Source organism: Oncorhynchus keta, chromosome 11 (assembly GCF_023373465.1).
Source record: "Oncorhynchus keta strain PuntledgeMale-10-30-2019 chromosome 11, Oket_V2, whole genome shotgun sequence".
NCBI lineage: Eukaryota > Metazoa > Chordata > Actinopteri > Salmoniformes > Salmonidae > Oncorhynchus > Oncorhynchus keta.
Window position 1 is genome coordinate 52,903,634 of NC_068431.1, and position 26,512 is coordinate 52,930,145.

Sequence of the window (26,512 nt, forward strand, 5' to 3'; positions counted from 1 at the left end):
ACTAAAACTGTGACGGTTAAAATCGCTCCCACACCCACCCCAATTGCTTGTCTACAGTGAACTCTACTCTTCCTCTCTCACTTTAGCTCCGCTTCAGCCATCATGGCGAATTCTAGCTCACCCATTATGCTGCGGGATCTCGCTTAACGTGAGAAGTGTGAACCCACTGAGGAGAGGCTGTTGTCTTTACCGCTGCGGTTGCGGTAAGTAGTGCGGTGTGTGGTCGTGACCAATGGCGTCCCAACAACCCCGCCTGGGGGATCTTGATGTACAGTCGATCTCCAGGAGTCAGCCTGTGCTCTCGGTTATCTCCTGGCGCTTGTTCCTCGTGTGCAGCTTTCACCTGGGAAAATGCACACTGCAACGCATGGGTCATTTTCTGACAATATGACAACATAGATTCTCCCATTATCGCCAAATCACTCCTTTGTGACATGTGAATAACAGCTCCTGGAACCCTCATCGGTCTGCCAGTCACCACTTCGTGTGGCATGAGTCCAGTAGGGGTGTTAGCTGACACCCTCATTGACATCAGCGAACTTTGTGGCACAAACTCTGTTGAGGGAAGTGATACCGAGATGGGGCTTATTTCGGACATTAGATCCGATCAAGGAACGCATTTATCTTCTAAAGTGCTACAAGCGGTATGTAAGGCTTTGGGAATCTCACATGCTTCCCGCTGCTTCGAGGGAGTGGCCCTATAAAGTGAATCTGCATGGTCCTTCCGGCAAGGGTTGCTGTCAGGCCGGAGTAGGCATTGTTGGTGCAATATTATGTTGGGCACATATCTTTTAACCCAGTCCCGAAATGTTCCTTTCACCACCACGTGAGTTGGTCCGTGATATATTTCATTTTATCTGTGCGACTAGTATGAGCTTCACATTTCACCACTGCTAATTTACTGGGTAACTGACATGCTTCTAATAATGCCTCTACCTCCAGTCCATTTTTTATTGGCGTTCCTGTCACTGTTAACATGCCTCTTTGTGACCACAATGTACTGAAATCATGGACTACCCCAAATGCATACCAAGAATCCATGTATATTGTTATATTCTCCCCTTCCGACAACCTACAAGCCTCGGCCAATGCATGTAACTCCGCCCCCTGGGCTGATACCAAGGCTGACATTGGGCCTGCCTTCCCTATTCCTCTGTCATCACACTGTACCCCATTACTCTCTTCTCTTCGGTGGTTATGTAACTAGAGCCATCTGTATACAATACTTTTCTCGATTCTAATGCCGTCTCTTGCAAATCAGGCCTAGGTTTTGGAGTAATCTGATCTGGGTTACATGTATGTGATTCACCCTCCCCAGGCATTAACGGTGCAGGATTCAAAGCACCAATCTTATGAAATTGTAGATTTTCCCCATTTTAACGTTAACTCCCATTTTGTCCATCTTGCACGAGTAACATGTTGTGCTTTCATGCTGTTCCCTATGGTTGCTACTGCATGTGGAACATACAAAATCTACTTTTTGACCCATTGTAATGGAAGCCGTGTTATGCAACACCATTTCAGTCGCCTGTACCTCCCTAAGGCACGGTGGCATTCCTTTTGCATTCCTTTTGAGTCTAGCAATTTACTCCAGTACATTACTGGTCTCTCTCTACCCCCATGATTTTGCATGACCACCGCGTTACAATGTCCTTCTTGTTTCATTAACAAAAGTTTTAAAAGGTAATTTTAGGTTTGGCAATCCCAATGCTGGCGCTTGACACAATTGCTTCTCAAGAAACGCTTCCTCACACTCTTGATTCCACTCTATCCTCTCATGGGGACCCTTCCCACCTTTCGTCAACTCTGTAAGTGGCTCAGCTATTTCAGAGGATAACAGAATAAAATGTCTAACAAAATTGAAAACTCCTAAAGTTTTCGTGAGCGTGCGAGGAGTGTTTGGCCGTGCCAAAGAACGCATGGTTTCTATCCGATCCCGGGTAATGTGTTTCGTGCCCTTAGAAATCGCAACCCCCAAAGATGTTACTTCTTGCTTTGCTAGTTGTGCTTTCTCACATGATGCCTTATGACCCTGTTCCACCAAATAGTCTACCATTGTGGTGAGGTCTCGCATATGAGTTTCTTCGTCTTTTGACGCTAATAACAAATCATCCACGTATTGTACCAACACAAAACCTTCAAACGTACATCCTTTTAACGATTGTTTCAATGCAGAATGATACCAAGTGGGACTATTTGTGAATCCCATCGGTACTTTAGCCCACGTAAATTGCTCCCCCTGGCAACAGAACCCGAAGCAGTGTTGTGACTCCTCAGCCACCGGCACAGACCAAAATCCATTTTTCATGTCTAACACACTGTACCATTCTGAGTCCGAGGGAATAGATGCCAATAGGTCTGCCAAATCTGCTACCACTGGTGTGATTTTCACTGCATGTTTGTTTAGGCCTCGAAAATCCACAGTAATATGCTATTTTAGTCCTTTTTTTTACTGGGTATAAAGGGCTGTTGCATCGAGCTGGTCCGCGGATCACTATGCCACGTTCAAGTAATATTGGAAGGTACTCCGCCACCGATTTCTCAGCCTCTGGTTTCATAGGTTATTGCTTAATTGGTGATGGCGGTTCTCCCTCAACCACAAGAGGCGTGCAACCTTTGATTAGACCACAATCTAATGCGTCTTTTGCCCATAATGGATGGTCCTGAAACAAGATGGTCTTTCTGGGGGGCGGGATAAATAAGGTGGAGTCAACTTAATTTATTAGAATGTCAACAGTTAATTTATTAGAATGTCAAATAATGAATAAGTCATGCCGCGAGAGGTACAGAAAAACTCTCACATCTAGTGGATAAAAAAATGGTACAACACTGGTACATTTCAACCATATGAGGATTAATAATGGTAACTTCAAACCATGTGAGATTTAACAATATTGGATACCTTACTGTACATACAGTACCAAGATATACATAACAATACAGCCTGTGTCACACTTCAATCAAAGTGTGTTACCTTAAATGTTTTAAACAGGCCTAAAAAAACAAGAAATGCTATCTGAAGTGGATGGTGACTGCATTTCCATCTATGTACTTCCTTCCCCCACACATCCCTCCATACAAGTGCCATCTGTCAACTATAATCAGTACAAACCACACTTGAAGCAAATTTAAACATTGAATTAAACCGAAAACGACTTCCCCCTAATGTATCTTGGAGAGAAAGAGATGGGAGACACACTTTGAGAGCATCGTTCCTAACAAGTGTAAAAAAACGATCCAGTAGAGGTTACCTCAAACAGTTTGTAAAGGACACAGGGGACATTTGGGACATAGGAATGAATAATGATACATTTTTGACCATTTCCAATTATTACCACTCAATTCTATAGTTTGGGTAATACCAGTGATTTAAGAATGTAATGTAATATAAAACAATAATCTGTTTCCATTACGTGGCATTGTATCCAGAATTTAAGTAGATCCAAGTAAATGTTTTTAGTACCGAATATAGAGTTGATAAGCCAGCACTAACTTTTTGAAGGACTTCGCAGATTTGTTAAAAAACAGGTTTCATATTTTGACTAGTTGATGTCACAGGGACAGTCATTACAGAACATATGTCATTGCAATTGGTCAAAATGACAAGATTACAAGAAAGGGTCTCTGGGATTGTTTACTATTCCGCTTAACGGGACAATATCATATATTACATTACACTATCATCTGATGTGTCTGAAGTATGATTCTGTATACATATGGTTTAATCAAGACTTCCTGAACAAGATGGCCATTTTGTTTATTTTTACCATGCATTTTACCACACACGCCAGTACGCACACACAAACAACCTATTTGTTAGTGGTGTTGAAACCGTGTTTGATTTATTGTGTTTTAGTGGGCTCTTCACGGGTTTTTTATTTTATTTTTTTATTTCACCTTTATTTAACCAGGTAGGCTAGTTGAGAACAAGTTCTCATTTGCAACTGCGACCTGGCCAAGATAAAGCATAGCAGTGTGAACAGACAACACAGAGTTACACATGGAGTAAACAATTAGCAAGTCAATAACACAGTAGAAAAAAATGGGCAGTCTATATACAATGTGTGCAAAAGGCATGAGGAGGTAGGCGAATAATACAATTTTGCAGATTAACACTGGAGTGATAAATGATCAGATGGGCATGTACAGGTAGAGATATTGGTGTGCAAAAGAGCAGAAAAGTAAATAAATAAAAACAGTATAAAAACAGTATGGGAATGAGGTAGGTGAAAAAGGGTGAGCTATTTACCTATAGACTATGTACAGCTGCAGCGATCGGTTAGCTGCTCGGATAGCTGATGTTTGAAGTTGGTGAGGGAGATAAAAGTCTCCAACTTCAGCGATTTTGCAATTCGTTCCAGTCACAGGCAGCAGAGTACTGGAACGAAGGCGGCCAAATGAGGTGTTGGCTTTAGGGATGATCAGTGAGATACACCTGCTGGAGCGCGTGCTACGGATGGGTGTTGCCATCGTGACCAGTGAACTGAGATAAGGCGGAGCTTTACCTAGCATGGACTTGTAAATGACCTGGAGCCAGTGGGTCTGGCGATGTAAAATATGTAGTGAGGGCCAGCCGACTAGAGCATACAAGTCCCAGTGGTGGGTGGTATAAGGTGCTTTAGTGACAAAACGGATGGCACTGTGATAGACTGCATCCAGTTTGCTGAGTAGAGTGTTGGAAGCCATTTTGTAGATGACATCGCCGAAGTCGAGGATCGGTAGGATAGTCAGTTTTACTAAAGCTTGGCAGCGTGAGTGAAGGAGGCTTTGTTGCGGAATAGAAAGCCGACTCTGGATTTGATTTTTGATTGGAGATGTTTGATGTGAGTCTGGAAGGAGAGTTTGCAGTCTAGCCAGACACCTAGGTACTTATAGATGTCCACATATTCAAGGTTGGAACCATCCAGGGTGGTGATGCTAGTCGGGCATGCGGGTGCAGGCAGCGATCGGTTGAAAAGCATGCATTTGGTTTTACTCGCGTTTAAGAGCAGTTGGAGGCCACGGAAGGAGTGCTGTATGGCATTGAAGCTCGTTTGGAGGTTTGATAGCACAGTGTCAATGACGGGCCGAAAGTATATAGAATGGTGTCGTCTGCGTAGAGGTGGGTTGGCACACACATTACATTTTCTGAAGTATCTATTGTCCGAGTTTTGGTTGCACACATGTAAATTATCTTGATAAGAAATGTACTGAAAAACCCAATGTAAACCTGGTACACAAAATGTTTGAAATATCTTTTTTTTTAAAAGAGTCTGAAGTACAGGGAAAGAAAAGGGAAAGAAACCCTCACATGGGGTTGAATGACTTCTGACCTCTGAGTTAGGCCTCTGAGGCTTGAGCTGACAAAAGAGTTACAGTCTGCATTCCATAGACAAGATGTGGTGGGTGTAACAGAGATAGGCTGAAGGAGTAGAACAAAACCCTCATTGATCCTCATCATCCTGGCATCTGGGAAATGGCACCAGATGCAGATTTTTTTATTTAGTATTTTATTTAACTAGGCAAGTCAGTTAAGTACAAATTCTTATTTACAATGACAGCCTACACCGGCCAAACCCGGACAACGCTGGGCCAATTGTGCGCCGCCCTATGGGATTCTCAATCACGGCAGGTTGTGATACAGCCTGGATTCGTACTAGGGTGTCTGTAGTGATGCCTCCTGAGATGCAGTGCCTTAGACCGCAGTGCCACTCGGGAGCCCCCAGATAACAACAGGGTGTACCTGAAGTAGCTTATGATGCCCCCTGATCTGCATGGGGGGGGGGTGACCAGCCAATACTAAGCATTTTTGGGTCCCCTATATAATATCTGTTTTTTTTTTCATTAAAGGCTAAACTCTCGGCAACACACACTTCGATGTGTGTGTCGAACAGCTTCATTATTGCAATAATTAATCAATTTTAAATGAAGCTGATTGTTTGAAGGAATGACAGTCTCTCTCAGTACTATGAATTTCTATGACACCTTACAGACAGAGAGCTTGATTGGGTAAAGGATAAGGTCTTTTATATGAAGAAGTGTATTGCTGTTGTTGTTTTTGTTTGTTTTGTTTTTGTCTTGCTTCAATACAAATCTCACCAGATTGTGTCTGCTGGGTGGTTGGGATTTCTCCCTAAGGATTAGCCCTCTGACTCCCTGACCCTGTAACTCTGCGGCGAGGTCGCTGATATGTTACCTTAAAATGTTACGATAAAGCAGGCAATGTGAGGGAAAATGTTGTTGTCTCTAGAGATAGCATTGAATTGTAAACAACATCTCCTCTCCCTCTATCTTGGTTTGTGCAGGTGACTGTGACCAATTGGCAGTACTTCCAGAACATTGTTCTGGGAACCAAAGGGGATATCTCAGTTTCAAGGTCTCAGCTTGGGAGAGAATAAGCCTTGTGAGGAACCAAACGTTAATGACGAATTAATGATTAATAATGTAAATTGTGCAATTATAACTTGTCTGTGAAAGCAGTATATAAGAGAAATAATGGAACTGCCCCGGCAGAGCTCCCGACCAACGTGTGCTATGGTGCATTAAGTTTGTTGGAACCTCTCCAGCTTGCTGATAATAAAGGATGATTAATTTAGGTTTGACTGAGTCCCTAATCAAAAAATTTCCAAGACACCATACTGTGTCTTTCTCCTGCGGGCACATTCTGAAACCCCACACCCACAATATCAGCATTGACTGTAGCTTAACTGGATATTGTTGTATTGAATGTAAGAAAATAGCTACGCAAAGGGCCAGATAGGTTACCATTTACAGTAAACACTGTTAATTATTAGCCTACTTAGTCAATCACCAGCATGACTGAAGATCTAGCTAAGTTAGCTACAGTAATTAATGTAGAAATCTCCCCTTTCTACAGCAGGTACCTCTGGCCGGGCTGCTTTATCTTGCAGCAGGTTGAGAGACTAACGTTGAGAGACTTACTTCATCTAGCTAGCATGAGGGACAAATTAATATCCACTAGTTAGCATGACTATAGCCAGTAGCCAGGTAGCAAGCCTGCTAGCTAATTGGTTTGCACCACCTGCTAGCTAGTCAGTTAGCCAGCTTGCTAGCTAGTCAGGATTAATGTTAGCTGGCTAATGCTAGCTAGCCAGGTAGTGCAAGCCAACTTTGTTCAGTTGTTACTGAGTTCGTTCTATTGGCATGCTAACTTCATGATTATTTAAACATCTTAGGTAACGTTAATATTTTTATCTTCCTGTCACATAAATGTCTAATCCTTTCTTCTGTGCTGCCGACACTGTAGCTCAACCCAGACCCGCTATGCACTGTGAATATTATATTATTGCAACATGGGGCGGTCTACTTCCAGGTATGAATTTTAAAAAAAAGTGATACATTTTGTAGTAATTTGTTTTCTCTTACTCAATGCCTCATTTGGAAACCATAAAAGAGAAAATGAGTTGACATCCACCCCCAACTACAAAAATTATAAAATTATTAATTTCCTTTTGTTAGGCCTTGCCGAGATTACAGAAATGGGAAGTATCCTCTATACTCGATTTTTATCTTGTCCTCTAATAGGAAATATTAATTGGCCAAAAAAGTACATGGACCATGCTGGAGTCTGCCCAGATGCTCAAAAGCCTTGAACATCTCCAACTGACCAATTTGTTGCCTCCATTATTCATTTTTAGAGTTATTTCTTAGTGTAGCTGCACTGTTTGTAGTCAGATTTACCTTATGTTTTGAAAATGGAGCCACTGTCTCAATTTGTATTTGTATTCATTATGGATCCCCATTCGCTGCTGCCTTTGAAGCAGCTACCCTTCCTGGGGTCCAGAAAATTTAAGGCAGATAAAAAATGTTTTACATTACAATACATTCACAACAGATTTCACAACATATTAAGTGTGTGCCCAAAGGCCCATACTGTACTACCACATATATACAAATCTATGTTTACATGTGTATATGTGTGTTTTTACACGTGTCTGTGCCTGTTTGTGTTGCTTCAGAGTATTAACAACATTTGCAACACTGTGACATCATTGCGTGAGACCAATCATTGAGTACGGCCATTTGTAACCCCACCCACCGGCCTACTTGGTTTGAGGTTAGTACCAGATATCAAACAAACGGTAAGCCTTTTGTCTTATCCATTTATGGTTTCAGGGTGGGTGAAAACAGAGTTGAGTGCTGTGGAATCAGTGAAAGTAACCCGAAGTGGTCTTGTGATAATTATTTGTGTTCCTGCAGGTCAGAGGGTGCAGGCGCTCTGAGCCAAATGACTGGGGACAAGATATGTGAATCGTTTTGCGCTCACGAAAAGGGTGCCATTGAAAGGAGTGATTACTGGGGTAGCGGTAAATGTGAAAGTGGACCAACTGAAGGGGAAGATTCACTGGCTGCAGTCCAAACATGTTCTTTTTACCCCCTCAGCCCTTGCGCTATCCACACATCTGTCACGCTGATCCTCAAAACGGGGGCCCCTCAGGGGAGTGTGCTTCGTACCCTCCTGTCCTCCCTGTTCACCCACGGCTGTGTGGCCAAGCATGACACCATCATTAAGTTTGCTAGCTTCATACTATTTTTCTGACATGCCGAAAATGGAGCCTTGTTGATTACATTTGTGGATTTAGTGGAGGTGGGTTTTTTCCAAGCAAAGTATTAGGGAGTTATACTCCAGTGCAGTTGGTAGTGCAACATTTGTTGGATGCCAACCACCTTTAAACCTCATCGAAGATATCAAACGAGGCTGAATATCCTGCTTGGTTCCAGGAATCAAGCGGGCCGTGAGCAATTGGAAACAAAACGAGGAACTGTGAAAATCACGGCAGTGCAATGGAAAAGCCGCCATGATTAATTTGCTTCAATACAGCTCATAATAATGAAACCCAGAAATGAATTGCCTTTGTTTTGTTCAGCAATTCCTATGTGGAAAATTAATGGGGAAAGAATAGGGTTTGGGGATTTATGCCGAAAATTAGGTCTGAGGTTTAGGAGATCTTAAAAGTTTGATATTTAGCTAGAGAACATTAACTTTAAATTATTTAGCCTTTGTGCTTTTTAAAAATGTCACAAGTGCTTCAAAATTCACAAAAATGTTGGCTGATGAAGATGAACATAGAACAAGAAGTTATCCTAAACCTATGTTTACCACATACCTTATATTTGGCGTTTATCCAAAACCCTTACAAAAACACAATTCATTTCCCCAATAGGCTATGTACAACGCACCATGGCAGAGTTAGTACCTACAAAAAGAAGCCATTACTATATTGGAAACGACAGGCTGTGATCGGTCTTGGGTTAGTTATAAAAAAAAATCGGTACATGGCTTCCATCTTTGACGACATGTAGAGCGGTCACTCGACTATCTTGTCAATATAATAGATAATCTTTGTTTTATGGATGGGTGGACGAGCTGCGCTACAATATTTATGGGTTAGTTTGACTTCAATTGGATGAAATACTCATTAAATGGTTCGGTATGATGAGCTAGCGATTTGGGGAAATCTCCCTTGCTTTTCTAACGAATTCTAGCGCGGAATGGTTGTTTGCAAGCTAACTAGCACATTTGCCTTGTTTACATTGCTAACGATATATAGCTAGCTAACCATTCAGTGTTTGAGGTTTAGGAATGAATTTGAGTAGGTATCGTAGCTATAACATATTGCCATCACACACTCATTTGTATTTGTCAATTAATACTGCTTAAATATCTATATTTACAAGGGGTGCCTAGCTAATTCGTAATTGTTGTGGACTGTATCGAGTACTTAATTAGCTAGCAAGCCAGTTAACTTTACAGTGCGAGATAAACATGGAAAATGTTTTTCATTGTTGGTTTCAATATAGACCTAATTTGATTCTGGTAAATAACGTTATAGGTGAAACTGTGGCGGACAGAATCGCCGCTGCTGTTTTTTTAAAGGCATAGAGCAGCCAACCGAGATGAAGGGGTAAGTGTGGCAGAAAAAGCTTTCGTTAATGGGCAATCAACCTTTTATTTTATGTTGTCCAGTTAACTATTGGCTGACTGTTGCCACCTTCTCCCCTGTACCACAGGCAGCAGAAGACCCCGGATGACGACGTTGACGTGCCCATAATCGATGAAGGTGAGCGCCATAGAGAGTATTCTATGATTTATCATAATGGTGAGAATGAACTACTTTTGTTATAGACTGAACAAAAATATAAACGCAACGTTTATTGATTTTACTGAGTTGCAATTGGGGGCGGCATGTTAGCTTAGTGGTTAGAGCGTTTCCCTGAACAAGGCAGCTAACCCCGTCGTTGTAAATAAGAATTCGTTCTTGCCTAGTTAAATAAAAGGAAATCCAGTATTGTGAAATAAATGCAGTAGGCCCTAATCTATGGATTTCAAATGACTGGGAGTACAGATTATTTTAACCTTTATTTAACTAGGCAAGTCAGTTAAGAACATATTCTTATTTACTCTGCCTACCAGGGAACAGTGGGCTAACTGCTTTGTTCAGGGGCAGAACAACAGATTTTTACCTTGTCAGCTCAGGGATTCAATCCAGCAACCTTTCAGTCTGCAGCCACCTTCTCGTCTGATCAGCCAATCAAGGACCTGTTCAAGACAGAAGGAGGTGGATTGCCGGTAGGGGATTTGTACCCTTTTGTGTTTTTTTTTTGGGGGGGTGTGTGACTGGCCCAACGCTCCAACCACTAGGCTACCTGCCGCCCCATCTGTTGGTCACCCAATACCTTGAAAAAAGTATAAAAAAATAGGGCCTCGGGATCTCATGATGTTTTTTTGTGTGCATTACCATAGATAAAATGCAAATGTGTTTCATTGTCTGTAGTTTACGGTATGCCTGTCCATTCATTAACCCCACTGCCATCATGGGCCACTCTGACAACATTGACATCAGTGAACCGCTTGCCCACACGATGCCATACACGTGGTCTGCAGTTGTGAGGCCGGTTCGACGTACTGCCAAATTCTTTAAAACGCCGGAAGTGGCTTATGGTAGAGATATGAACATTACATTCTCTGGAAACCGCACCTGTGGGTATTCCTGTCGTCAGCATGCCAATTGCACACTCCCTCAACTTGATACATCTGTGGTATTGTGCTGTACGATAAAACTGCACGTTTTAGTGGCCTTTTATTGTCTCCAGCACCTGTGTAAATGATCATGCTGTTTCGTCAGCTTGTCAGGTGGATGGATTATCTTGGCAAAGGATAAATGCTCACAAACAGGGATGTAAAAAAATGTGTTTACATAAAACATTTTTGCATATGGAACATTTCTGGGATCTTTTATTTCAGATCATAAACATGGGACCAACACTTTACGTGTTGCGTTCTATACTTTTGTTCAGTGTAAACTATATACGTTCTTTGCATTGCTTCACTGAATGGTCAATGTGATGTGTGTTTACTGAAATGATTCAGGCTGTGATCTATGCAAGTACACATGCTGTCATAGCCATGGGCCTAGGCCCTATAGTTTCCCAAACTCAAACCTGGGGACCCCAAGGGGTGCACATTTTGGATTTTGCCCTGACACTACACAGCTGATACAAATAATCAAAGCTTGATGATTAGTTTATTATATGAATCAGCTGTGTAGTGCTAGGGCAAACAAAAATTCTGCCAAGATGTCTCTCATACATCCTGCTAATGTTAACGTAAAAACTGGTTAGTCAGGTTTATCTGATTTATTACTTTGGGGGAACGAGTGGCGCAGCGGTCCAAGTCAGTGCTCGAGGCGTCACTACAGACCTGGATTCGATCCTGGACTGTATCGCAACCGGCCGTTATCGGGCTTCCCCTAGGGCGGCGCATCATTGGCCTAGCGTCGTCCGGGTTAGGGGAGAGTTTTTGACCAGGGTGGGCTGTCATTGTAAATAAGATTTTTTTTCATAACTGACTTAAATAAAATAAAAAAGAATACAAAAACTACAAGACTCTCCGGTCTCGCCCTCAGGTGCTGTTGCCACGGCCGACGACCCAACTGCCATCACCACCATCCAGTCTGCAGCCACCTTCTCGTCTGATCAACCAATCAAGTACCTGTTCAAGACCGAAGGAGGCGGGTTGCCGGTAGGGGAGTTGTACCCTCCCTCAGGGCAGGTAGAAGGGACTTTGCATGCCACACACACTCAGTATGTCCCAATTTTCTCCCTTCCCCTCGGCCCTAAACCTTCGATGTTTGCACATTTGTAAGGTTGAAGAACCAGATTCTGTCTTAGCCATCCCTTTACTGACCCACCCCCCTCTGTTCAGGTGACGTACCGGGTGATCCAGGTGTCTGATGGACAGGTGGACGGACAGACAGACGGCGCCTCTGCTGTTAGCGTGGTGACGGGCTTCCCTGCAACGACACAGACTGTCACACAGGTACAACCCTTGGATGGTGTTGAGACACACACACACACACACAAAATGCACAAGTTTGCTTTGTCTCACATATATCATCCCCTTTGGCTGGAGTCCGTCTCTTGATAAAGTTTCACCCATCATTTCTTCATTAGTTGGATCTGTTGATATCTAAAATATCTGTCATGTGTGTTGTCTGTCTGTCAGGCGGTATTTTCCCAGTCTGAGGGACTGGAGGGGGAAGCCTCAGAGACTCACTACTACTACCCTGTCACTGATGCCACACAGACTACCATGGTTGAGAATGTACAAGCACCAGAAACACTGCTCACTCAGAGCACACCCACTGGTCAGTTGAAATTATGTCATTCAAACATGTCCCAATTAGCTCCCTGCCCCATCCTTCAATGTTGGCATATCTGTAAGATGTAAGCAAGATAGCACTTTTCCGGTTATAACTAATCAGGAAACTTCAGATCTGCAAAAACCGAAGGGTTAGGTCCAAGGGCAAGGTGGAGAATTTGGGCCAGCTGAGATAGTCAGTCAATCTGTACATTGTCTGTTTGCTTAATAGTGCCCTGTGTCTTCCAGGTCAGCTATATGTGATGATGTCCCCACAGGACGTGTTTGGCGGAACAAACCAGAGGTCCATAGCACCCTCAACAAAGATATCTAACACATAACATCACATCCTCTCTATCCAGGTTATGATATTACATAACCCATCACTGACTAGGCCTTCGGGCCTTCATCAAGGGAACTGGGGTTGTCCAATAAGAAAAGCTCATTTGGTTTCCCATTGCAAAATGTAAAAAAATGTTTTCTGTTGCGTGACCTAATGAACACGACCATAGTTAAAATAACATGAGTATTTCATACCTGGTGATAGGTCTACATGTTGTACATTGGGCTACTGTTTTGAATCCTCTTTTTCTATTCTACAGCAAGTCAGAGCCTCCTCGTACATCTAGAGATGACAAGAGACGAGCCCAACACAATGAAGGTACTTGAATATACAGCAGTACTGTGACCTTGAAAATGTTCAAGGATGTTGATCTGTGAAGTCTTGTTTTATATTTGTTCAAGACATTTTATAACCTTTTTAATCGGTCCCCAGTTGAGCGCCGACGCAGAGATAAGATAAACAACTGGATCGTCCAGCTGTCCAAAACCATCCAGACTGCACCCTGGATGCGACGAAGAATGGGCAGGTGAGTTCCCAGGTACTCAAGTCAAGTCTTCATATTTTATTCAACTGGTATACGTTTTCACATGGAAGCATTTCTGAGATTCTCTTTCTAGTTCTTCTTCCTTGATTATTCCCACAGCACCCCCCTTCTCCCTTAAAAAACTTCAGAACTGCTTTTTAGAAGAAAACAGATGTAGTTTTCTCACCTAGCTACCTAAGATGAAAGCACTCACACAGTAATTAAAGTATGTTGCCTGTAGAACTTATTCAAATGTGGGAAATGTTTCTATGAACCCCACTTTCAAACATGCCCATTTTTACCACATTCTTGCCGGCATAAGCCTTTTGTACCTCCCACATGCATGCGGGTGAGGAGAGAAAGTAGGGGTGTGCATATGTGGGCGGGAGTCTATTTGAATAAATCCATTGATATACACCATCACAAAGAAATCCATTATTAATTTGATTTGTCAGGTCGTATGAAACAAGACAAATAAAATGTGTTTTCAAAAGAATAGAATAACATATAATAATATTATTATTATTTTTTTTTACCCTTTTTTCTCCCCAATTTCGTGGTATCCAATTGTCTCATCGCTGCAACTCCCGTCCGGACTCGGAGAGGCGAAGGTCGAGAGTCCTCCGAAATACAACCCAACCAAGCCGCACTGCTTCTTCACACAATGCCCACTTAACCCGGAAGCCAGCCGCACCAATGTGTCGGAGGAAACACCGTACACCTGGCGACCGTGTCAGCGTGCACTGCTCCCGGCCTGCCACAGGAGTCACTAGTGCGCGATGGGACAAGGACATCCCTGCCGGCCAAACCCTGTTCTTAACTGACTTGCCTAGTTAAATAAAGGTTGAATAAAAAAATGATAAACACAGGAAACTGTCGAGCGTAAAAAACATAGCAGCGTTGCAGTTCTTGACACAAACCGGTGTGCCTGGCGCCTACTACCATACCCCCTTTCAAAGGCATTTACATTTGTTGTCTTGACCTTTCACCCTTTGAATGACACACATACAAAATCCATGTCTCAACTATATCAAGGGCTAAGAATGCTTTAACCTGTCTCCTCCCCTTCATCTACACTGATTGAAGTGGATTTAACTAGTGACATCAATAAGCGATCATAGCTTTCACCTGGTCAGGCTGTCATGGAAATAACTTGTTTTTTTATACTCAAATTTTATTGGTCACATACATATATTTAGTAGATGTTATCGTGGGTGTACAGATACTTATGTTCCTAGATCCAGCAGTGCAGTAGTGTCTGACAATACACACATCTAAAAGTAAAATAATGGAATTAAGAAATATATTAATATTAGGACGAGCAATGTCGGAGTGGCATTAACCAAAATACATTTAGGATACAGTATATACATATGAACTGAGTAAAGGAGTATGTGAACATTACTTATTGAAGTGACCAGTGATTCTATGTTTATGGGCAGCAGCCTCTAAGGTGCAGGGTTGAGTAACTGGGTGTTAGCCGGCTTGTGATGGCTAGTTAACAGTCTGATGGCCTTGAGAGAGGAGCTGTTTTTCAGTCTCTCGGTCCCAGCTTTGCTGCACCTGTACTGACCTTGCCTTCTGGGTGGTAGCAGGTTGAACAGGCCGTGGCTTGGGTGATTTAACTCCTTGATGATCTTTTTGGCATTCCTACAGCACATTGGGTGTCCTGGAGGGCATGCAGTGTGCCCCAGTGATGCGTTGAGCCCTGCGGTTCCGAGCGGTGCAGGTGCCGTACCAGGCAGCGGAACAGGATGCTCTTAATTGTGCGTATGTAAAAGTTTGTAAGCGTTTTAGGGGCCAAGCTGAATTTCTTTAGCCTCCTGAGGTTGAAGAAGCGCTGTTGCACCTTCTTCACCACACTGTCTGTGTGGGTGGACCATTTCAGATTGTCAGTGATGTGTCCGCCAAGGAACTTGAAGCCTCCACCTTCTCCACTGCGGTCCAATCGATGTGGATAGAGGCGTGCTCCCTCTGCTGTTTCCTGAAGTCCATGATCAGCTCCTTCGTTCTGTTGAGGGAGAGGTTATTTTCCTGGCACCACTCTGCCAGGGCCCCCACCTCCCTGTAGGCTGTCTAGTCATTGTTGGTAATCAGACCTACTACTGTTGTGTCGTTTGCAAACGTGATTGAGTTGGAGGCGTGTTCGGCCACGCAGTCATGTGTGAACAGGGAGTACAAGAGGGGGCTGAGCGTGGGGCCCCTGTGTTAAGGATCAGTGAAGTGGAGGTGTTGTTTCTTACCTGGGGTGGAATGCAAATCAAAGTGGGTCTATGGTGTCAGGGAAGGTGGAGGTAATATAATCCTTAACTAACCTCTCAAAGCACTTGATGATGAAAGAAGTAAGTGCTATGGGGCGATAGTCATTTAGTTAATTTACCTTTCTTGGGTACAGGAACAATGGTGGACATCTTGAAGCAAGTGGGGACAGCAGACTGGGATAGGGAGAGATGGAATATGTCCGGAAACACTCCAGCCAGCTGGTCTGCTCATGCTCTGAGGACGCGGCTAGGGATATCGTCTGGGCCGGCAGCCTTGTAAGGGTTAAATATCTTACTCTTGTTGGCCATGGAGAACGAGTCCACAATCCTTGGGGAGTCGGCCACGTCGATGGCACTGTGTTATCCTCAAAGCGGGCAAAGAAGCTGTTCAGCTTGTCCGGGAGCAAGACGTCAGTGTCCGACATGGCTGGTTTTCCTTTCGTAATCAGTGATTATCTGTAGACCCTGCCACATGCAGTGGTTCCTCAATTTAAAGTTTTGAGATTATGCCGTGGGACTTAGAGGTAATTTGTGGTTTAGTACGTTACCCTGCGTCACTGCTTCATTGCTCCAGACCACCGAAAGGGGGAGTTAGAGGCCTGATTATGCTTTTGGAAGCTTTAAAAAAGTTATTATATTCTTAAGATGTACAGTGCCTTGCGAAAGTATTCGGCCCCCTTGAACTTTGCGACCGTTTGCCACATTTCAGGCTTCAAACATAAAGATATAAAACTGTATTTTTTTGTGAAGAATCAACAACAAGTGGGACACAATCATGAAGTGGAATGACATTTATTGGATATTTCAAACTTTTTTAACAAATCAAAAACTGAAAAATTGGGCGTGCAAAATTATTCTGGATGGCAACGACAACTGCCCGAGTTACACCAGGAACGCACAATCCCTCCATCAGTGCTCAGACTGTCCTCAATTGGCTGAGAGAGGCTGGACTGAGGGCTTGTAGGCCTGTTGTAAGGCAGGTCCTCACCAGACATCACCGGCAACAACGTCGCCTATGGGCACAAACCCACCGTGTCAAAAAGTGCTCTTCACTGACGAGTCACGGTTTTCTCTCACTAGGGGTGAAGCGTTACATCAAGGCCTCTACTCTGGAGCGGGATCTAGGTGGAGGGTCCCTTCCTGCAAGCTCATCCTGACAATGCCGACGAGCTATGCTTCTCGTTCCGTTTGTGATTTCCTGCAAGACAGGAATGTCAGTGTTCTGCCATGGCCAGCGAAGATTCCGGATCTCAGTCCCATTGAGCACGTGGGACCTGTTGGATCGGAGGGTGAGGGCTAGGGCCATTCCACGCAGAAATGTCCGGGAACTTGCAGGTGCCTTGGTGGAAGAGTGGGGTAATATCTTACTATCATAATGCATCCTAATAATGCAGTGTTAATAATAATCGCTTTGTTAATAATTATATAAAAGCCCATTAGATATTCTCACAGACCAGATTTTCCCTAATGTAAAATGCCCTTTAGATATTAATTTTAGAGTCCTTCAATCCTCAACTTTTAATCATTGGCGGAGAGTCATGCGGCATTGGCGGAGAATCGTGCGGCATTGGCGGAGAATCGGGCGGAGAGCGACCTGTTTATATTACAAAAAATCTTCCCCACCTTGCGATGTAGGGACTTCATAGGGATCAAATCCCTTTACCGGGATCGATTTGACAACAGCCAGTGAAAGTGCAGGGCGCCAAATTCAAAGAACAGAGATCTCATAATTAAAATTCCTCAAACAAGTATTATACAGTATTATATATACAGTATTATACAAGTATTATACACCATTTTAAAGAAACTTCTTGTTAATCCAACGATTTGCGCCTAGTCACAAAAAACATACAGCCATTTTCAAGCCAAAGAGAGGAGTCACAAAAAGCAGAAATAGAGAGAAAATGAATCACTAACCTTTGATGATCTTCATCAGATGGCACTCACTTCATGTTACACAATACATGTATGTTATGTTCGATAAAGTTCATATTTATGTCCAAAAATCTCAGTTTACATTGGCACGTTATGTTCAGTAATGTTTTGCCAACAAAACATTCGGTGATTTTGCAGAGCCACATCAATTTACAGAAATACTCATAAACTTTGATGATACAAGTGTTATGCATAGGATTATAGATACACTTCTCCTTAATGCAACCGCTGTGTCAGATTTCAAAAAAGCTTTACAGCGAAAGCATACCAAGCAATAATCTGAGTACAGCGCTCAGCCACCAAAACAAGCCAACCTGCCATGTTGTGGAGTTCTCCCACTTAAAAAGATGAGAGGCCTGTAATTTTCATCATAGGTAAACTTCAACTATCACAGACAAAATGAGAAGAAAACATCCAGAAAATCACATTGTACGATTTTGAAGGAATTTATTTGCAAATTATGGTGGAAAATAAGTATTTGGTCACCAACAAACAAGCAAGATTTCTGGCTCTCACAGACCTGTAACTTCTTCTTTAAGAGACTTCTCTGTCCTCCACTCGTTACCTGTATTAATGGCACCTGTTTGAACTTGTTATCAGTATAAAAGACACCTGTCCACAACCTCAAACAGTCACACTCCAAACTCCACTATGGCCAAGACCAAAGAGCTGTCAAAGGACACCAGAAACAAAATTGTAGACCTGCACCAGGCTGGGAAGACTGAATCTACAATAGGTAAGCAGCTTGGTTTGGAGAAATCAACTGTGGGAGCAATTATTAGGAAATGGAAGATATACAAGACCACTGATAATCTCCCTCGATCTGGGACTCCACGCAAGATCTCACCCCGTGGGGTCAAAATTATCACAGGAATGGTTAGCAAAAATCCCAGAATCACATGGGGGGACCTTGTGAATGACCTGCAGAGAGTTGGGACCAAAGTATCAAAGCCTACCATCAGTAACACACTACGCCGCCAGGGACTCAAATCCTGCAGTGCCAGACGTGTCCCCCTGCTTAAGCCAGTACATGTCCAGGCCCGTATGAAGTTTGCTAGAGAGCATTTGGATGATCCAGAAGAAGATTGGGAGAATGACATATGGTCAGATGAAACCAAAATATAACTTTTTGGTAAAAACTAAATTTGTTGTGTTTGGAGGACAAATAATGCTGAGTTGCATCCAAAGAACACCATACCTACTGTGAAGCATGGGGGTGGAAACATCATGCTTTGGGGCTGTTTTTCTGCAAAGGGACCAGGACGACTGATCCGTGTAAAGGAAAGAATGAATGGAGCCGTGTATCGTGAGATTTTTGAGTGAAAACCTCCTTCCATCAGCAAGGGCATTGCAGATGAAATGTGGCTGGGTCTTTCAGCATGACAATGATCCCAAACACACCGCCCGGGCAACGAAGGAGTGGCTTCATAAGAAGCATTTCAAGGTCTTGGAGTGGCCTAGCCAGTCTCCAGATCTCAACCCCATAGAAAATCTTTGGAGGGAGTTGAAAGTCCGTGTTGCCCAGCAACAGCCCCAAAACATCACTGCTCTAGAGGAGATCTGCATGGAGGAAGGGGCCAAAATACCAGCAACAGTGTGTGAAAACCTTGTGAAGACTTACAGAAAATGTTTGACCTCTGTCATTGCCAACAAAGGGTATATAACAAAGTATTGAAACTTTTGTTATTGACCAAATACTTATTTTCCACCATAATTTGCAAATAAATTCATAAAAATCCTACAATGTGATTTTCTGGATTTTTTTTTCTCATTTTGTCTGTCATAGTTGAAGTGTACCTATGATGAAAATGTACAGGCCTCTCTCATCTTTTTAAGTGGGAGAACATGCACAATTGGTGGCTGACTAAATACTTTTTTTTGCCCCACTGTATATACTGTATACTTCCCTATCTATTCTTTACTATCTATTGCATTTTAGCTGCTCTGTCACTGCTTATCCATATATTTTATACTTATATATTCTTGTCCCGTTCCTTTACGAGATTGTGTGTATTAGGTTTTGTTGGGGAATTGTTAGATATTACCTGTTAGATACTGCTGCACTGTCGGATCTAGAAGCATAAGCATTTCGCCACACTCGCAATAACATCTGCCAACCATGTGTATTTGACCAATATAATTTGACTTGATTTGAAGTTTGTGTGTTTGAGAGAGAGAAAGAAAGAGGAACGAAACAGATACAGTAACGCGTGGAATATAGCAATAAGAATGCAAGTTTAATATGCAGTGCAGATCACCTCCTATTACCCTACTCAGAGTTTGAATAATGGTGTGTGTTCAATTATGTGTGACATTGTGGAATTTAAAGCATATTGAAGATAGAAGCAATAGGATTTGAAGCAATAGCCTACCCGTGTGTGGTCAACTATTTCAGCACCGTTTCGTGCTGCTCTGAGACAAGCATGGGGACTGGTCTTGATAAATCAATGATATTTTTTATTTTCACAATCTCCATTTGGGTATTGGTTAGCCTACAATTAGGTTGTGGAAATGTTAGGATTATTTTGTTCTTAGTAGCCTACTCCTGATCAGTCACATTGTACAGGGTTTAGTTTTTCTTCGAATAGAAACACCATAATATTCATCAAATTAATTAAGATATATTTCTTTAAAATCAATCCCATATACTATGTTCTTACAAAAAAGGTTTTAAATTCTCAAGAACAGACAATATTTTAAAAAAGTCAAATGCTTCTCAGATGCCCTCTGGTGGTCAAACCAGCACTAACTAGCATCAATTGCAACAATGGCTGACACTTATAACGTGCCATAGGATTCTGCAGTAGCCCGCAAGGTGTGCTGCAGTACAACGCAACTTATAAAGGAAGAACCACTGTACGTCTCGTGTCTGAGCCGTTGAATTGCGACTCCACTTTCTCTCTATACTTACGTTTTGCCTGTTCGACCTTATTCCCAGTCACCTTGACATGGTTAAATGTGGTATTTTGCGCTTTCAGTTTTCTGCAATTACTGATATCTATCCACGGTTTTGGTAGGTTTTTAGGAGTCACAGTGGGAACATCATCCCCTATGCACATCATCGACTGCATCCTTATGTAATACATGTATCACTAGCCACTTTAATTATGCCACTTTGTTTACTTTGTCTACATACTCATCTCATATGTATATACTGTACTCGATACCATCTACTGTATGCTGCTCTGTACCATCACTCATTCATATATCCTTATGTACATATTATTTATCCCCTTACACTGTGTATAAGACAGTAGTTTTGGAATTGTTAGTTAGATTACTTGTTGGTTATCACTGCATTGTCGGAACTAGAAGCACAAGCATTTCGCTACACTCGCATTAACATCTGCTAACCATGTGTATGTGACAAATAAAATTGGATTTGATTTGAGGTATCGTAGGTCGAGTGAACAAAAATACTTTTTGCGTTTCTGTATGTTATCACAGTTACACCATGAGTAGTTAATCATGAAATATACACCACTGCCTTGCTTCTCCCCGGGGAGTTCTCTATTCCTATATTTGCGATGTACTGAGGACCCAACTGGTTGTATGGATGGGGAAAGTATATCCAGAGAGAGCCATGATTCCGTGAAACAGAGTATGTTAAAGTCCCTGTTACCGTCCCTTGCTATATGAGCTTGTCTACTTTATTGTCCAGAGACTGAACATTAGCGAATAATATACTTAGAAGTGGTGGATGGTGTGCCTGCCTCCTGAGTTGAACTGGAAGTCCACTCCGAATACATCTTCTCCGCCGGCGGCGTCTTGGAGCAGCCTCGGGGATAAGTTCAATTGCCCTGTAGGGTACAAACAAAGGATACAATTCGGGAGTAGTATTCCTGGTCGTAATTCTGGTGAGTTTGACTGATGTCCAAAAGTTCTTTCCGGCTGTATGTAATAACTCAAAAAACCTTATGTGCTAACAATGTAAGAAATAACACACACACAAAAAAAGAAATACTGCAAAGTTGCTTCGGATCTAGAAGCAGAGCTGCCATGTCTGTCAGCGCCATCTTATCTTTGCATAGAAACCCACATAAAAGCATGTAGATAAAAATATGTAATGTTTGCTAGAATGGAGGTTTAAAATCAGCTTCATATGTATATTAGCCAATACATATGGCATAGCCTACACATATAGCATACCTTGCAAAACAATATTCAATAAAAACAATTGTACAACGTGCTCTGCAATAAGATTACCAAAGATTGATTTCTAAACCAGATGAGTTCTCAAATAGCAGCTGCCCAGTGTTGGATGCATTGGAATATAAGGTATGTAATTGACAAAGAACCTGTAGGATTATAGAAAAAGCAGTTGGGAAATAAATGTTAAATTAATACAAGTGTATTTAGGTGGTTTAAATTATTAACTTTCCTACTATACTTCTAAAAGTTGACGGGGGCCAAAGTCTTGCCAATTCATTCATTATTCTACTAACTATGACTGAGTGTGAGACGTTTTCCACAATGTACGTTTCATGCATATACTGTACATTCAAACTGTATATTCGAACCAAGAACACCATCACAAATAGTGTTTCACCATTTATTGAGAACTAAGACAAATGGCAAAGGTGTCTCGGGCAGTATTTGAGGTATCTAAATATAGTGTAACCTACCAATCAATGTATATCAAGTGCAGAGGGCACAATCTTACAATGTTGCAGTCCAGAAATGAGAGCTTTGCCATCTATGTCAAAAGCCTGGGCCTCTGATGGAGACTAGAACTGTCATCAACGTATGCTTCAGTATTCACCCTTCTCGCTAGGAGCATTTGTGTGCCCAGGCCCCAAGTGAGAGATAATGAATAAACATGTTCAGACAAGCATGTATCTATAGTTGGTTGGTGTTCTTCAACTCTAAAATGCAGTAGACTGTGCGAGACAAAACCCACAAAGAAAAGACAACAGGCAAATGTGTATTCATATGGGGTCCCAATGTCTAAATGGTGACGCCAGGTCTAGTTCAAACTGCAGTAGGAGTGAATCGGCCAATGCTTGGTGAATAGCACTTGGTTGATCTATGGGACTAGGACATAGGAGGGCATAATAGATCATGTGAGACAAAAGTGAGAGACAAGAATTCATCAAATAAATCATCACAGCAAAGGAATGTAGTTTGTGAGCTAGAAAATGAACATCCTGACAGTCTGAGGCAGGGTGCTCTGCAATCATCCTACTCCAACTATTGACAGGGACAATGTGGGATTTAGTATTTGTCAGTATGAAATAAATGAGTGGGTCCTGCCTTGATGACTATTAGATTTACACTACTTGTCCTATAGATATGTGTAGTCAAATTACTTGTAATAAACTGATAGCTAAAACGCTCTTACCTCAATTAACCCATACCATTGGACATTGACTCTGTACCCCTTGTATATAGCCTCGTCATTGTTATTTTGTTACTATTTTTCAGAGTTATTTAGCTATTTTTTTGTACTTTTTTAAAACTCTGCATTGTTGGTTAAGGGCTCGTAAGTAAGCAAGGTTGTATTCGGCGCGTGTGACAAATAAAACTTGATTTGAATTTGACATTCTATCTAGTGATAAAACTATCTGGTCCTGCTAGCTAGCAATATATATATATTTGTTTTAACTAGATTACTTGCTGTGTTCTAAGTTGGGAGTCATTTCACAGCTTGCATTGAGGGTGTCACATTTCTAGAACTAAATAGTTAGATTACAAATAAATAATAAGACTTTGCTTGAGGAGTTTGTCGGACAAAGTTCTCTCTCAAGATGTCACCAGGTGTCTACTACCTTAGATAAGGATAACGTGATGGGCATACGACACAAGTTTTGATTGGTTTACAGTTTAGTACCAGCGGTGTTTGCCTGTCCAGCTAGCGAACATAAAAGTAAGTATTTTGAGAACATTTGCAAGAATTGACCTTGCGTTCAGAATAATTAAATATACACAATATGTAAAAGTCAGTTCTTCCCTCAACAGAGACTGATTATCTCGGTGGTGGTCCGTAGCAAGCTATGTAAATCACTTTGGATAAAAGTGTCTGCTAAATGGCATTATTATTATTATTATACTGAACAAAAATATACACAACATGCAACAATTTTAAAGATTTTACTGAGTTACAGTTCATATGAGGAAATCAGTCAATTGAATTAAATTCATTAGACCCTAATCTATGGATTTCACATGACTGGGACTACAGATTTGCGTCTGTTGGTTACAGATACCTTAAAAGGAATGGGCCTAAGGATCTCATCATGGTAGTTCTGTGCATTCAAATTGCCATTGATAAAATGCAATTGTGTTTGTGGTTTTAGCTTATACCTACCCATACCATAACCCCACCGCCACCATGGGGCACTCTGTTCACAACGTTGACATCAGCAAACCACTCGCCCACATGACGGCATACACGTCTGCGGTTGTGAGGCTGGCTGGACGTACTGCAAAATTCTCTAAAATGATGTTGGAGGCAGCTAAGCATGGTAGATAAATTAACATTAAATTCTCTGGCAACATCGCTGGTGGGCATTCCTGCAGTCAGCATGCCAATTGCATGCTCCCTCAACTTGAGACATCTGTGACATTGTGTTGTGTGACAAAACTGCACATTTTATAGTTGCCTTTTGTACCCAGCACAAGGTGCACCTGTGTAATGATAATGCTGTTTAATCAGCTTCTTGATATGCCATACCTGTCTGGTAGCTGTATTATCTTGGCAAAGGAGAAATGCTCACTAAGAGAGATGTAATCAAATTTGAGAGAAAAAAGCTTATTTTTGTTGTTGTTGTGCGTATACAACATTTCTGGGTTATTTTTTTATTTCAGCCTATGAAACAGCGTATTACATGTTGTGTTTTATAATTTTGTTCATTGTATATATCAAGGCATGATGCCAGTGCTGTGACCAGTGTGGTGTCCTCCTGTCCTGTCTGTTCCCTACAGAGTAAAGGAGGGATCCTGTCCAAGGCTTGTGATTACATCCAGGAGCTGCGTCAGAGCAACGCCAGACTGGGGGAGGACCTGGAGAATCTGGAGAGACTACGCATGGACAACCAGTTGCTCAGACAAGAGGTACTGCAGCAGCTCAGATTGTTCCCACTCAAACACACAATCACCATGTTCAAGGGGATCTGTCTGAGCAATGTGCTGCACAGATTTGCTAACCTTGACCACATAACGACTAGTTACTAGTTGCAGGGGAACTGTAGACCAGGGATTCATCTGCAGCACCTTGCGCAGACTGATCCTCTCAAACATGCTAAAGATCTATACATAGCCAAAGAAACCTTGATGATGCATTACATTAATCTTAATAGTAGTGAGCGGTGTTGGTCAAGAGCTGGTGATGTGGGTTACTATGACAACTCACAATCATACCACATTAACATATTCCCTTTTCCCACTCACAGGTTGATGATTGGAAAAACAAGAACCAGATGATGAGAAGCCAGCTGAGACAGAACGGCATTGTGGGAGCAGCAGGTGTAGATCCACAGTGAAGGAGAAGTGACAAAGGTGCCTGTACGAGGGCTCTGTTTGAATTGCCAAAATAATACACCCTCCTTTCCTCGCTTGAGGTAGTAACTGATCTGTATGGGATTGGAGAGGGGAAACGTAGGGTCCCAATGACACCAACCCAGGCATCTTATATGTGTAATTTCATCTAGGATGGATGTATTTGGAAAGCATTCGAACAAGGTCTAGGATGTTGTGGGCTGTTGGAATACGACAACATTGGTCAGTGGAGGCGGTTGTATGCAGAGGGTTGCTTCCAACAAATCTGGACTGCACTCTTTTTGGATGTCCTCCGTGATGTTTTCTTCCTTGACAATTATATGGACACCCCATGATTATGGACATTCATCCTACCTAGAAAAACACTTAAGCTACACAGCATAATACTCATGTCTGTGTTCTTTATCACCTTTGAAATCAAATGTATTTTGTGACCCCTCAAACAACTTGCCCATATATGGGTATTTCTACGCTCTTGCCACACATTATTTGAAAGAAAAAATGTGATGCCTTTTATGTTTGAAATGAAATATTTTATGAAAAGGCTTATTTAAATGCTAGACTGAACCGAACACCATGTCTATTGGTTGACCGTTTCACTACCAGCTGACTGACACTGGTGTTCTCCATCAGTTTGTATCAGTCACTGAGCAAATAATGAATTTGATGGTTCTTTGTGTATTTTTAGTTTTCCAAAATTTGGACTAACTTATTTCTGACATTAATACAACCTTCAGCCTCTAATATTATTTTGTGTTATAGGTTGATTTGCTGTAATTTCTATTAAATTTGTCTGAAAGAAATATCTTGTTTATTTACAGACACTGAAAATTAAATGGTATTCATTTATGGTATTAACAATAATTCACTATCAGTCACTATCATGAGTGGACAATATACCTTGAATTCAGCTATGCTGATTGAGTGAGATTGATACTTATGTGGGTGTGCTTGTATTTGTCCTATTTCACACATGTACAAGTATGTATTATACACTTGTGAATTGGAAATGGTTTTTTTTTTTCATATCCCATTCCATGCTGAGAATGGGATATGTGGGTTCACAGTCAGAGTTTGCCATTATCAACGCCAACCATGGAGCAATTAGGGTTAAATGCCTTGCTCTCAAGGGTACATGGACAGATTTTTTACTTTATCAGCTCTGGGATTCAAACTAGTGACATTTCGGTTACTGACCCAAAAATCTGTTAGGCTACCTGCCTAAGTCAAGTCAGTCAAGTTTATTTGTCATATGCAGAATACACATGGTACCCAGTACAATTAAATACTTGCAGGTGTTATGATACTGATGG

The 26,512-nt window shown here is 41.9% G+C and overlaps 1 protein-coding gene and 1 pseudogene across 1 annotated transcript in view; one reads left to right on the forward strand and one right to left on the reverse strand.

Annotated features, from left to right (window-relative positions):
• The window catches only part of LOC127906203 (uncharacterized), a 373,245-nt gene that overhangs the window by 45,829 nt on the left and 300,904 nt on the right, over positions 1-26,512 (reverse strand). The window lies entirely within an intron of this gene.
• Positions 9,187-26,133, forward strand: LOC118390591 (upstream stimulatory factor 1-like; annotated as a pseudogene).